Here is a 12,968-nt window from a genome sequence, read left to right on the forward strand (position 1 = left end):
TGAGAGCAAAGGCACTGCGTTAGCAGCACTGTCCCTGCCAAGGGCTGTGGGGGACAGCACGAAACTCCCCTCTTGAAGGGAGCAGCATTTTTACAGATCCCTCTCACTCAGTTCCAAAATAAAAGGAACATGTAACCCAGCTTAGGAGCAGAAGTTTTTAATTAGCAGGCAGACAATAGCGAGTGTCAATTATTCCACCCATACCCAGCCGCTGTGCCGGTACTCAGGAGTGCCAGCATTTGCCCCAACAGGCTTCTGTTCAACTTTGTCATCCCTGTGACAGGTCTGCTGGGAGAAATTCAAGCTTGTTTTCTGTGTGGAGGGATGAGAAGCACGCCACGGGTTGTATTTCTGGACATTCCCCTCCTCTTCTGTCCTCTGGAAGGGAGCTGGGACAGAAACAGAACTGGGACGCTTCTTCAAAGGCTCAGAGGTTAAACCCAAGCCGGCTGCCACCATGTGTGCCATGCAGCCACCACGCGGAGCTTGTCTGTACTCGTTTGGTCTATAAACGATGTGACAGCTGGGACAGGGCTCGTGGGGAATGCTGGAGCCAATTTCACAACGCAGCCACTCCGATGGAGCTGGTCACAGGCAGGGCTTCCTTAGCTCACCAGGGGCGGGTCAGTTTTTCCAAAATACTCACGACGAAGTTTCATTACGTGAGTCTTTATGAAAACCAGAAGATTGCAGCCGTGATTTAGGACTTGAGGGGAACAAAGAGCTTGCCAGACCTTGCCAAACTGCTTTGGAGGGCAGAATTTAGAGAACCACCCAGGGCAGGTGGGGTTGGCTGTGCACTGATGGGCCCAGGGCTCAGGTAGAGCCAGCAGAGCCTACACACACCTGTGTGCTGCTTGCTTTGCTCCTGCTTCCTTGCTTTTGCTTCTTTTGATCCAGTTGAGTTGGAAACTAAGAACATTTCATAAAAGTAAACCTAAAGACACGCACACAAGCACTTGCATGCTGCACTGTGTTTTAACTCAGCTGTAGCAAGTCCGATGGGCTGTTAGAGCCAGCCCGAGAGCCATGGGTCCCAACACCGGGCTGGGCCAAGCTGCCACGCTGGGAGGTGTCAGTACAGCAGCTTGCCCCAAAGCCTTTCGGGCAGAGCCATCAGCAGGGCCTCGGGCGTCCCACTGCGGTGCGGGAGGTGCAGGCACCGTAATGAAGGAGAAGGGCGAGAGCTCCCGACGCTAGCTGGGAAACTGGCTCGCTCATAAGCACGTGAGCTGGTGAGTTTGTGAAGTAACGGAGCAATGGATTAGAAAATGCACAAGTTACACCAGTCTCGGGCTAAGCCCTTGTTGGATTTTACCCCAAATGCTCATGAAATGATAGATTCATATGGCACATCGCCCTGTAGACGAGAGGGCTAAACAAACCGTGCCGCTTGACTCGGTGTCACTGCCAGCCATACTCACGTAAGGTTAAACAATATTCCTAGATCCACAGCTAGCAACCACACTTCAGGACCTTCACGAAGAGCAGCTTTTCCTTGCCACCTCCTTTGTTCCCACTGGCAGCGTAACCCACCACAGAACTGCACAAACCTCCCTAACCAAGCCAACAAAACCCTCGAAGAAGCAATTCTCCTCGATCCTACTTCTTAATTCGGCCTTGGCTCATTTTTGTTTTCCAGCTAATGCATCCTGACTGCTAACCTGAGCTTTGCAAAAAGCTTTTTCCCCAACATCCTGGTGTTCACTAAAGCCTTGGGTTCTCCCAGCTGACCTTGCAGCTCTGCGCTCGGTCCCGGCTCTTCCTGGCCTGCAAACATCCGCCAGCTCCACGCCTGCCCCGCGGAGCCAGGAGAGCGGAGGAAGCGCGCGGCGAGGGAACTCCACAGCTCCTGCAGCGGGTGCTCGTGGCAGGGATCCTTCCCCTCCTGCGAGTCAAAGGAAACGCCGCACCTAAACACAGCCGGTACCTTTATCTGCTTTTACCCTTCTTAGGCACGAGCTGGAGCCAGTCCAGGGTTGCAGAGTATTTGACCAAAACAACCGTACCTCGGGTCAGCTGCAGGGATGTACACGTCGCAGCCTCGCGGCCACCTTCCGCTATGAGGCATGCGAGGATTTCCTTCCACTGTGTTGGCCCGGCAGTTTGCAAACATTAACATTGTCTGAGCTTTACCTTGACCGAGAAAAACAACTTTCATCAGCAAAGCTGTATTTATTTGTTGCCAAAAGAGGATATCCTTCCAGTCCCATTATATACTGGCCACCTGCTGTGGACCTACCAAGAGTTTCAGGCTTCTGTTCACCCAAGAACCGACATTAACTCCTCCTAGGCTACAGAGGAGCCTGATCGAGAACAGGCAGCACCTTCCCGATGTGTGCAGTCCTCTCTCCTCCCAGACCATAAAGGATGTTTTTCATTTCAAGTTTCAGATGCATGAGCTCAGCCAGCTGGATGTTTGGTCAGGTATCACACCTGGGCTCCTTCCCCACCACACAAATCAGTGAAACACGTTTCTGTCCGTGCTGTAACCTCACTCCACACGCTGGTGTAAGGGAACTGACTTCTCACTGCTTGGGAGCGCCCAGCTGCAGGCATTGTCCTTTGCTGAGAAATCTCAGACCCCAGGACAGCAGCACAGGAGCTCACTGAGAGCAGCAGCTTGAAGAAGTCGGAGCTGACAGCAGCCGGGTGGCAGCCACCCTCAGCAAGCACAAGCTCCAGAGCTGTCATGTGAAAGTCATCGCCCTGCCCCAAAGCAGCAGCCCTACAAAACAGCCCTCTGAATGTCTCGGTGCCCCCCCACAGACCTCCTTCCTTCCCTCTCACGCGTGCCCTCCGCACCCACAGCACACCGAGCGCGGTGGAGGCTCACCCAGAACTGAAGCCACATCGTGCCACCCGCTCCAGGAAGTGGGCACTGCCCTGACCCCAACTAATTGGCATCAGCTAATTGAGAAGCCTGGCCCTTCGGAGAGGAGACAGTAGGCGTGACACAGCCTCTCAGGCGAGGGAGCCGGGTGCTCCCAGTCTGTGTCATCACACTGCTTCTTCGTTAAAAGGTTCTCCCTCTTGGGCTGCGTCAGGTGAGCGGGCAGGGAGAACAGAAACATGAAAAAAAAAAGCAAAACGCTTGCTCAGGAGCTTGCTGCCACGGCTTTACCAAAGCACGGGCTGCCTGCCCTGCTGCTGCTGCTCCACAAGCACGTGCTGGGTGAGCTGCCTCTCACCACCATGCTCAGCACCTCCTTGGCAGCCCCATCCCAAACTGCACACACCAGTAACGTGTGGGCACGACCCTCCGTTGCTAACCACGTCCCTCGTCCCAGGAGATACGGTCTGTAAAAGGGCAAAACGGGACAAAGCACTAAGCACATTAGCGCTGCAGAACTCAGCAAACAGGAATCCATGTGGCTGGGCCCCGGCCAAGCTGTTTTCTGGAATGCTGAGCTCTCGCTGCGCTGCCTGCTCGGTACCGCTCCCTCTGCTCAGGCTCCACCGTAGGATGGCAGCGCGTGGGCCCACCCGGCCAGCTCCCGGAGAAGAAGCCGCAGTATTCAATACCAGCGCCGTAGGACACCTCCAGGTACGATGGATGGTTTCCCATTGCATAAAAACTAAACAAGTAACTCCAACTTGTGAATTAACATCAGCACTTGCCAGACATTATGCAAGGAGATTTGAGGGTCCCAAAACTTCTCCCTTTAACCCTTTAAAACGACGTGGCAGACAGAGCAGGTTGCTGCTTATTTTACAAGTTCCCCCAGTGGGCACTGCCCTCTTTTTTTCCCTATAGGATAATAGCAAAGCTCCCTTCACACACAGCTGGCACGGAGGGCTTAGTGGAAGACCCTCATTTTACCAAGAGCCCCACATCTCACATGCAGCCCAAAGCCCAGGCGCTGGTGGAACAAGCTGTGCAGATGGAAACAATTATTTCGGAGGGGAAGAACTCCTGCATGCACACAGCAACGTCTCGCTAAAACCGAAGCCTCCCACCAACACATTCCAGACTCTTGGAGTAATCTGCTTTGGGGAATATGCTTCTAGCTGCATCAGCTTTTGTATTTCTTTCTCCAAACCTCTTTGCAATCACAAAACACGCTCCCCTGCGAGCTGACCTAACGGTCTTACCGAACAGCAAATACCAGAAAGCATTACAAACACCCCAACCTAAAACCCAGAGCTTTCAGAGATTTCAGATGAGCTTTTTCACTACACGACTCACCTGGAAGGACTCGGCCACATGGCTAACGATGCTCTGAATGACCACCTGAAGTCTACAGCATAAGACACAAAACATATGGGTCGTGTCTGATATGCAGATGGGTTTCCTCAGTAATCATTTTCCTGTCCTATTTAACACTCACAGACCAGTGGAACTCACGCTCCTGCCTGGCACTGGTTAGCTGAAGGCTAATTTCTGAGTTAAGAAATCAAGTGGCTTATATAAATCAAAGTCACGTTCCTTAGAAAGGCACAGCATTACGGAAAGGAGCACCACAGACTGATTAGAAACATCTAATTAAGGGCAAGCCTTTCAAGTCAGCTACATGAAGAATATTTCACGTAATACATCGCACGATTAAAAATAACTCCAGCAGGTTTCAATTAAGAATCAATGCCATATGGAATTTACATCTGCAACAGGAAAGCTCCAACACCATGTCACAGCTAAGACATTTTTATGTCTCCAAACTGAAAGCACTTAAACTGCCTGGAGTTTGGCACATGGGCCAAAACATCCCAAAACGAGCAAAAGTTTTGCTGAACTGAGAGCCTAAAAGCCATACAGAGCTAGAATATACGGCATCCTCGGTCATGCGTTGTGATCCCCAAGTTTTAAAGGATTAAGAAAAGCTAAGAGTGTTTAGCATTTCCACTCGTAACCCTTAGCTCCCTCCTCACCCCGCCAGAGCAGAGGGACCCAGTGCAAGTCACGCCGGTCACAAACCATCACAACAGCACTGCTCCTGTACTCAGAGCATTATTTTTCCTCACAGCAAGCTGGACCCTTACCTGTTTCGATTTATATTGCTTTGACAAGGATGTGATCGGCCATCCAACTACTCAAAGGTGCTGAGAACTAGAAGCCAACGTTTACAGGTTTTTCCTTTCAGTGGCAGAAACACCACCTCAAAGAAAGAAACACACACGCACAAAACTACCACCACCACAAAAAAAAAACCTCAAGTTTCCTGATTACACCCAGCACTGAGCTGCTGCGCCCTCTTGGGGCACAAAGCACGACGAGCCAATTCTCAAGCACTGTTTTTCTACACGCAGCTGGACATAAGAACCCCAATTTCTCTTCACTCAAACCAGATGTCAGCCCAGTTAAATCATCCCATGACTCCTCCAGGAGAAGGCTGTAAACAGCCCCAGTGCAGCACGCAGCCCAGCTGGCCCTATGAGGCCCCGCCGACAAGGCAGCACAGCGCGCTGCAGTGCCTTATCCCAAAGCGCTCTAACACGCTGCTGTTGGGATGTGTTTATCATCTACATCCATCAAAACATATTGCTTCACCCCACTTTGCACTGAGTTAGAGTTTGGGTCTTTTAGCAGTTTCTTCCAGAGTTCAGAGCTCAGTGGAGAGCAAAACCCATTTCTAGGTTTTTCAACTTAGAAAACTTGCTAGTGGACGCTTATCCAGTCCTGTTCTATAAAATGCCTGCAAAGTAAATGCTTTACAAATAACAATGGAAAAAAATAAAGATTAATTAATGTTCGACACAGCTACATTACAGCATTACAGTTCAGCATACGCACAGGCAGGCTGCTGTCTCCCAGAAGTCCTAACCCCATACAAAAGAAACACCGAAATACAGCTGGGAAAGGCAATTCGGGCAGAAGCAGCTACCTCTGCCGCTGTGCTCTGAGCTCCTCCAGGCTTTGGTAGCAAGATCCGTGCTTGCTGCAGCACAGGAACACTCTGGAACAAAGGCTGCTGAGTGCACATGAGAAATGGTGCTTTACCCCCAGCTGAACGGACCTCACAGGTGAATTAAATCCACAATTACAGAGAAGCCTTCATTTTAAAGAAGCTTCTACTTGCAATCACTGCAAGCATGCACACTAGAAGAAGCTCTGCAACCACACGAGGGTCTGCAGGCTCTAATGCTACTACTAATGCCACAAAAACAGCTTTTGTATGCAGCAACTAGGAGAAACCAAAGCACAAATTCACCAGTGCCATTCAGGTACTTGCAGACTAGCACCAGGTAGCTGTGAGCTTGCGCTGCATTCACACTGTGGACTCTCAGTGCTCCACTTTAACCGGCTCCAGGGCAGGCGTTGCGGCCAGACTCCCAGACAGAAAAAAATTTTAACAAAGACAAACGCGAGGTTCAGAGCAAGTCCCCACCTTTGTAGCTCTGGGCCCATTCTCCAGTTCGGGTTTGTGCATCACTGACCCCTGGCAAAAACCACAGTCCCGAAACAGAGCCAGAACTGCTTTCCGTCTTACTTTTAGCAGAACCCACACACAGAAGCTTTATTTCTAATACCCAAATATTCAATCATGCGGCGTTTCCCACAGCTCAGAGAGAGGAAAAGCAGGAGAAGCCAGCAGCGCCGTGCCATAGCTGCGGTACCGGGGGACTCGGTGCGAGCCACTAATCCTCACAGGCTGCTCGGGCAGGCTCTGCACGCTGGCACCGACCTCGCTGCCAGGACAGGGAACCCAAGCCACAGCCCAGCCAGGCTGCAGCTATTCCAGGCGCTTACACAGACCGAAAGCTGCCCTGGACACACACTTTGGCACCAGCAGGCTTTAAACCATCACCGTGCCACCCAACAAGCGGCGATGCCACCCAGACCCCCGTACAGTTACCCACACCCTCGGTTTATCTCCCCCTTCGCTGGGCTGGCCGCAGCACGGCATTTTTAACTCGGAGCTCTCTGGTTTGGGAACCAAATGATGAAGCCGCGAGGGTTCCTCAGCAGATAGCAGAGCACCAAGCCCTGCAGGCGGGAGGCACCCCCAGCGAGCCCCCCCTGATCCTGGAAAGAAGCCCCGGGACCCCCCCCAGCACCACCCTCGGACCCGTCCCCGCTTTCCCCCAGCGTTACCCGCAGGCTCCCGCTGCCCCCGCGCCGTCCCCTCAGGCGGCCGCGGCTCCTCCCCGCCCCGCAGCCCGGCCTCGGGCGGCGCCTTCCCCGCCCCGGGGCGGCCTCGCCGCGGCACCTGCCCGGCCCCCGGCCCCCGGCACCTCAGGGAGGGTCCCGGGCCCTGGGTGGCCCCCGGGATGAGGAGGTGGTTTGGGGGGTTCTCAGGGAGCGGCGGGGAACGGCTTTTGTTTTGTTTTTCTTTCCAAATAAAGGAGGCGCTCTCGTAAAGATTGTGAGGACACGGTTTGTATTTAAAAGCACGTCGCAGCGGGTGAACGCTCGGTGTGTGGACCTCAAGGGACGCAGAGGGAAAAATAAGCAGCCGTAAGGCGCGCTGCGTAATTAGTATGGGTTGGTAAAACAGCCTGCCCATGCAGGGCTGCGGAGGGACGTGTTTACAGCGGGAGCAGAGACAAATGTTTTCTCAAGTGGCAGTGTGTTTTGTGGGGTATGACTCCCTATTTTTAACGCTTCTTTTGAAAAGAGTCTGTTGAATGTGTGCCTCGACACACAGCGCGAATAGCTGTGCTGTTTATGGACTGATGGCTGGATAAACCTTCAGGGAACAAACCCGTACCTTACCCCCGTCCTGCCCGTTTACTTGTGGCCCCACCAACTGGTAGAACCGAGCTGTTTCACTGACCGCCCATCTAACCTTAAATCTGCTCGTCAGACGCGCTGAAAGGGTGTACTCCGGATAGAAGCAGAGGAAATGCATGCTCTGCATCCACTGAGGGCTTTATTCTTAAGTGGAGGTGGGCTTGCTTCATGTGTTAGAACTGAGCATTGAAGAAGGTGTTTCCTACTCTGAGAACACACAAATTGGAGATCAGAAAAGTTCTGATTGCAGTACAGGTAAAATATTCACTGGACTGTATTGCATTTAAGCTCCAGTAATAACTGCTGAGAGTTATTACCTTGTTCTTACTGGCTTCAAATCAGTTAGTGGTGATAAACAGAAAGTATCAATAGTGCCAGAGGGGAGTTTGGTCATTATAAAAGTGACTCATCTTTCTCTGAAGTGGAAATGTAGCAGAATACATATTCACGCACCAGAAAAGATGCTACTGGCTATGGTCCATTTAATATACAGCCACTCAATACTGTATAACCCCCCTCTGCCATTCTGTAGTAGCTTTCACTGACACTGGAAAGGATTGCTGCCAATGGTCTCAGGACTACCTTTTTCATTTCCACCCTGAGGTGGTTCTCTGAGCTTCATCAGCATTCCAGTTTTCTTGAATCTCATCCCCAAGACTGAAGTTAACAGCCCTCTGCTTTCAAGCTTCAAGGAGCCCAGAATTTTCACAGCATTGTCACCCAGTAAATCAAAAAGCTGAGTGACAGGGACAAACAGAGAGGATGGCAGCAGTTGAATCCTCAGGACATTAGAGATCTGGAGCAAGTGGCTGAGAAAATTCCAGATGAGAGAAGAAACCATGGTGTACAACAGCTGGTGAAGAAAAAGGGAAAGAGAACTGTCATGACAATGATATTTTCATTAAGAGGTTCAGTTTTCAGTAGGATATAAATGGTGTGAGACCATAACTGCTTCCTTCTCTTGTCCACCCAACGAACTAACAAGCCCTTTGCTGTCATTATGTCATTTGAGGGACAAGTTTAAACTCCAGTTCTTCAGACTGCTCTGTCCAAGTTGATACATGCATTTGTGAAGATCTGTAGGAGAACCAAATGGTGCTCTGACCAAGCCTGGGCTCATTCTTAGCATTTTTCCCTCTATTTTTAAAGCAACAATAATGGGGGAAAAAAATCTTACCACACTGATTCTGTATTGCCTTGGTGATGCTAGCGAAGTCAAAAATACCTCGACTTGAGATATTCCTGATTCCATGCTAAAGGTCAGCTTCAAGGCGTGGTTAGTCAAACAGCTACAGCAATTTAAGGTGATAGCAGTCCTCAACTATTCTAGCCTAATAAAGCAGCCAGCAAAGCTGGTAGAAGTAAACACGGGTAACTCAGAGGCTCTAATTCAAAAATCCAAGCAATAGAAACGAGTGGACAGGACTGAACAGTGACAGTGGAGGCAGAGACCAGCTTTTCCTTCCAAGCCCCTTCTGCAAATGCACGCACAGTAAAGGAACAGGGAACGAAGACATACAAGACACTGATCTCTAACACTTTCAGATTATCTTTTGGGATTTGTATGAAGTGTAAAAGGGTTAGGACTGCAGCATTTACATGGGGACTTCTGGCTCCAGCTCTTACCAAGAAAGGGAAGAAACGTTTATATTTGTACAGTCTTGGACTACCTTTAGCTTGGTCTATAACAGGATTCATTCTTACTCAAGAGGCAAAGGAGTCAGGCAGAGGGAAAAAAATAAGAACTGAGACACAAAAGCAGTACCATATGCAATGAGATAGACTGGTCACGCTACTCACCATCATGATGTTACAAAGAGCACTCTTCTCATTGTGGGAGGATCTTATCTTCTGATTCTGAGACCAGCTGTCTGAAACTGCAGGGGGGAAAAAAAAAAAAAAAGTTTGCTTTTGGCTTTTTAGTTTTGAACTTGGAAAAGCAAATCCAGGCCTCATTTTTCCCATAGGCCCACCTGAACATGCGTCCTCTTGAAATTCTGTACTGGATGTGTCATTCTGGTTTTCATCCTCTGCCGGTTCATCTTCAAATTTGGAATCAGGCTCAAATGCATCAGAAGATTGTTTCTTTATTTCTTCTGCAGGGGGTACCTGTTCTACAAACGGATTTTAAAATACCATGTAAAGTATCTGTCCACAACATTTTTTGTTCTAGCTACAAGCCTTGTACATTCTATCTATGAGCTGGACAAGGTTTTCTGAATCCCTTTCACCTGAAATGAAGGATTTCCAAGCCCAACTAGGCAATAAGAGGTCTGTAGAAGTGTTTGATTTTAACCAGCTAGATTGTAACCAGCAACTATCTTGGGGAGGGGTAATATAATGCACCAGTTGTGTTTTCTTTTCTACTTATGCCTGATGTAAAGAGGCATAAAATAAGTGGATATGACTTAATTAATCAAAAAGACATTAAAAAGAGCACTGTTCTATTTTGTTCTCTTAAGAGTGATTTAGAAGCACTTTAGAAGGCCTGGTGCCAACAACAGTCATCCCACAGCCAGATATTATAAAAGTAAATGCAGTACACATAACCTGAAAATTTCTATTAAGACATGAAAATGTTCCAGAGTTGCTGTGTCCAGACAAAAGCTGATGCCCAAGCACAGCATAAGCATGTGGCAAAGCTACCCCTTACCCACACAAAATACGTACATCCTTCTCTTCTGTTTTACAAAAATCAGAAGTAAGCCATGCCTATACTGCTCAGGGTAGTTTTGTACCATTATCACAGCTTCATATGCCTGCATTCTTTAATTACTGTCATTGCTTATCCACAAGAGCACATTTGAGTGTGTGGAGAAACAGCTAGCAGCAAGCGGAGACTTCTATGAGCATCAGCTACAGGTTAAGCCCCCCAAAAATGGGAGCTGAGAGTAAAAACTGCAATGACCACACACATGCAGGACAGGAAAGGAGGGAAAAACATAAGCCTCAGTTGTGGTGAGCGCCTTCTGTTCCACTGCTGCCTGTGGGTCCAAAGGAATTGTTTTCTTGTCATTACTCTTATGGGACCTATTATAGGACTGGTTGCCATTATGCTAAGTAAGAACTGACTGCACCAAGTAGAAGTAAAAATTTATTTCAAGTTTGTTGAAGTCAAGTTTTGTTCTTATTTCCCTTCCTATAGCTGTCCTGCAAAGGCAGGATTGCTGCTTTTGAACATACGATTTATTCCTCAGCTGCAATTGCTTATGCTCCAGGATTAGCAAAACCAGCAAAGCTTTATCCCCAGGAGTACATCAACAAGCCTATTATTAGCCTAAATCAAAGCCTGTTAGTAGTTACTGACATGTTAGAAACAAGAATCAGCAGCAGATCAGAAATAGATGCACAATACACAAATAAATGAAAACTCATGTCCTGTTCCCTTCAAAAACAATTTTAATCTACCTCCACACTACTAAGAGAATCCTTTAACAACTCCCCGGCAAAGTCTGCTCCCTCCCCTAACCCACAGAGGAGAACTGTATAACACTGGTGTTTGAAAGCATACAAAATTATTGGGTTAGGCTTTTTCTTGTTTTTCTTGGGAGGCAGGGAGGGGAGGGATTTTTTTTAATAGAAATATTTACTCATCCTTTACCTTTCATAAATTAAATTATGTTTGAGAAAAAGGGAAAGGAAGAACAGCTGACAGCATTTAGTTTTCTTATAAGCATTTTAACAGAAAAGCATAACAATTTGGATTTGATTTTTTCCTATATCACCAATAGTACAAAAAATTATCTAAAAAACTAGCTTTAGTTTCTTTCTGCGATGAGTGGCGTTAGGCTAAAAATAGCACCTAGAATGCTTTAGAGATGAAGTTAACAGATAAAGTCTTTATGCGAAAGCATTTATGCAGTCAACTGCAGAACTTACCTTCATTAAGTAAAAGCTGTAGCCAGAAAATCAGTACAATCAATAGAAATACAAATGGCAAACAAAACCAGAAGAAAAGAAGAGGAAAGGTCAGCTCATTCACCAAAGGAACCAGAGGGTACCTCATTGCTTGCTTCAGGTTACGCTAGGTTTAGAACAGCTTGCTTGTTCCACTTTACTAACTACCTTTTAATAACTCCCGTTGCATCACTGTCTTAATCACAAGAGGACCGGTAATATTCTCAGCATAGATAGCAGAATGGACAGCCCTCTAAGAGCAACGAGGGAGTAAAAAGGATTAAGTATGGGCTAAGAAGGAGAAGTGAGGAAACATCTGATTTGATTGTCCTTCCTTCAGCTGGTAATTAAAGGATAAATATTAATTAGAAAGCCTTCAAGGCTTATGTTAAAATGGCAGTTAAAGGTAAGCTTGTAATTTCTGATATAGGGGAGATAACCAAGCACTTGAACTGCTGCTTGGAACTGGGTAACGAAGGTGACTTTTGAGAAAACAACAAAGCACACTTGCAGAGCTGTTTAGATGATGACTACTAGCTACTTAAAAAATATCTATCCCAGGCACTCTCATTGGACATGGACCACATATAAGTCCCACGTTAACATGGACTCTATATTTAACCTTGTCTGTATCTTTCAATCTGTTAGTGAATCCACCAGGAAAATAAACTTTCATATTTTAATTGACTTTCTATTTCCCTTCATTCCAAGAAAGGCAAGCTAGCATGTCTCATAGGATGCGTCTATATACACGTTTCTTAATAAAGAAGTTTAGTAGTAATTGAAGAAGGAGCAGATATATAGCCTTGGTTACTTGATATCACTTCTGCAGCAGTAGACAAACCAGTTAACCTGTCTCTGTTTCTCCCTCAATAAAATAAAACCATTATCTATCACTTACCTTATGGGGGGGGGGGGGGTGTTGTTTGGCAAAATTGTTTGTTTGTGTAGCTCTCAGAAAACCTTGGATAAGAGCAGCTATGTAAGTGCACATTATGAATGATTGCATGCATTTAATGTTCTTGCTTGTGTGCATGTGTTTGTTTTCACATAGTAACAGCCCCTTGAAATGAGCCTTTTAATCCAAAGATCTAAATGAACTTTACAAATTCTTATTAGCTCATGTTAATAACAACCCCGTGTGATAAAAGACAGCTATTATACCTACTTTGTGCATTGGGTAAACAAGTGAGAAAAGCCATTAATGACCTGAGCTTCAAGGATGCTAAATATTTGCAGTCCCCATTTCACATAGTGGGAGTTGTAGGTACTTGGCATTTCTGGATGGATGGGATGTTAGTGGTTAATCTACAAATACAATGACAAGAGTGACAGCAAAATCCAGGAGTTTTAGTAGTAACACGTTTCTCCTAGCCATAAGTGCATTCAAACTTCAAAT

At 47.4% G+C, this 12,968-nt stretch overlaps 1 protein-coding gene and 1 long non-coding RNA gene across 2 annotated transcripts in view; both read right to left on the reverse strand.

The window, feature by feature from the left end:
- ARHGAP40 (Rho GTPase activating protein 40) overlaps positions 1 to 7,061 on the reverse strand; it is a 38,427-nt gene extending 31,366 nt beyond the window's left edge. Inside the window, exon 1 of the mRNA XM_084296541.1 lies at positions 7,034 to 7,061. The gene's annotated coding sequence lies outside the window, so the exon portion shown is untranslated. The remainder of the gene's footprint in view (positions 1 to 7,033) is intronic.
- A 1,364-nt stretch (positions 7,062 to 8,425) lies between these two features.
- Positions 8,426 to 9,775, reverse strand: LOC311215490. The gene is made up of 3 exons (XR_014618900.1): positions 9,646 to 9,775; positions 9,473 to 9,549; positions 8,426 to 8,525 (listed from the first exon to the last, which is right to left on the reverse strand). It is a non-coding gene; the product is annotated as an uncharacterized lncRNA (long non-coding RNA).
- Positions 9,776 to 12,968: the final 3,193 nt, after the last annotated feature.

The sequence above is a fragment of the Netta rufina genome (genome assembly GCF_964035555.1).
Source record: "Netta rufina genome assembly, chromosome: 16".
NCBI lineage: Eukaryota > Metazoa > Chordata > Aves > Anseriformes > Anatidae > Netta > Netta rufina.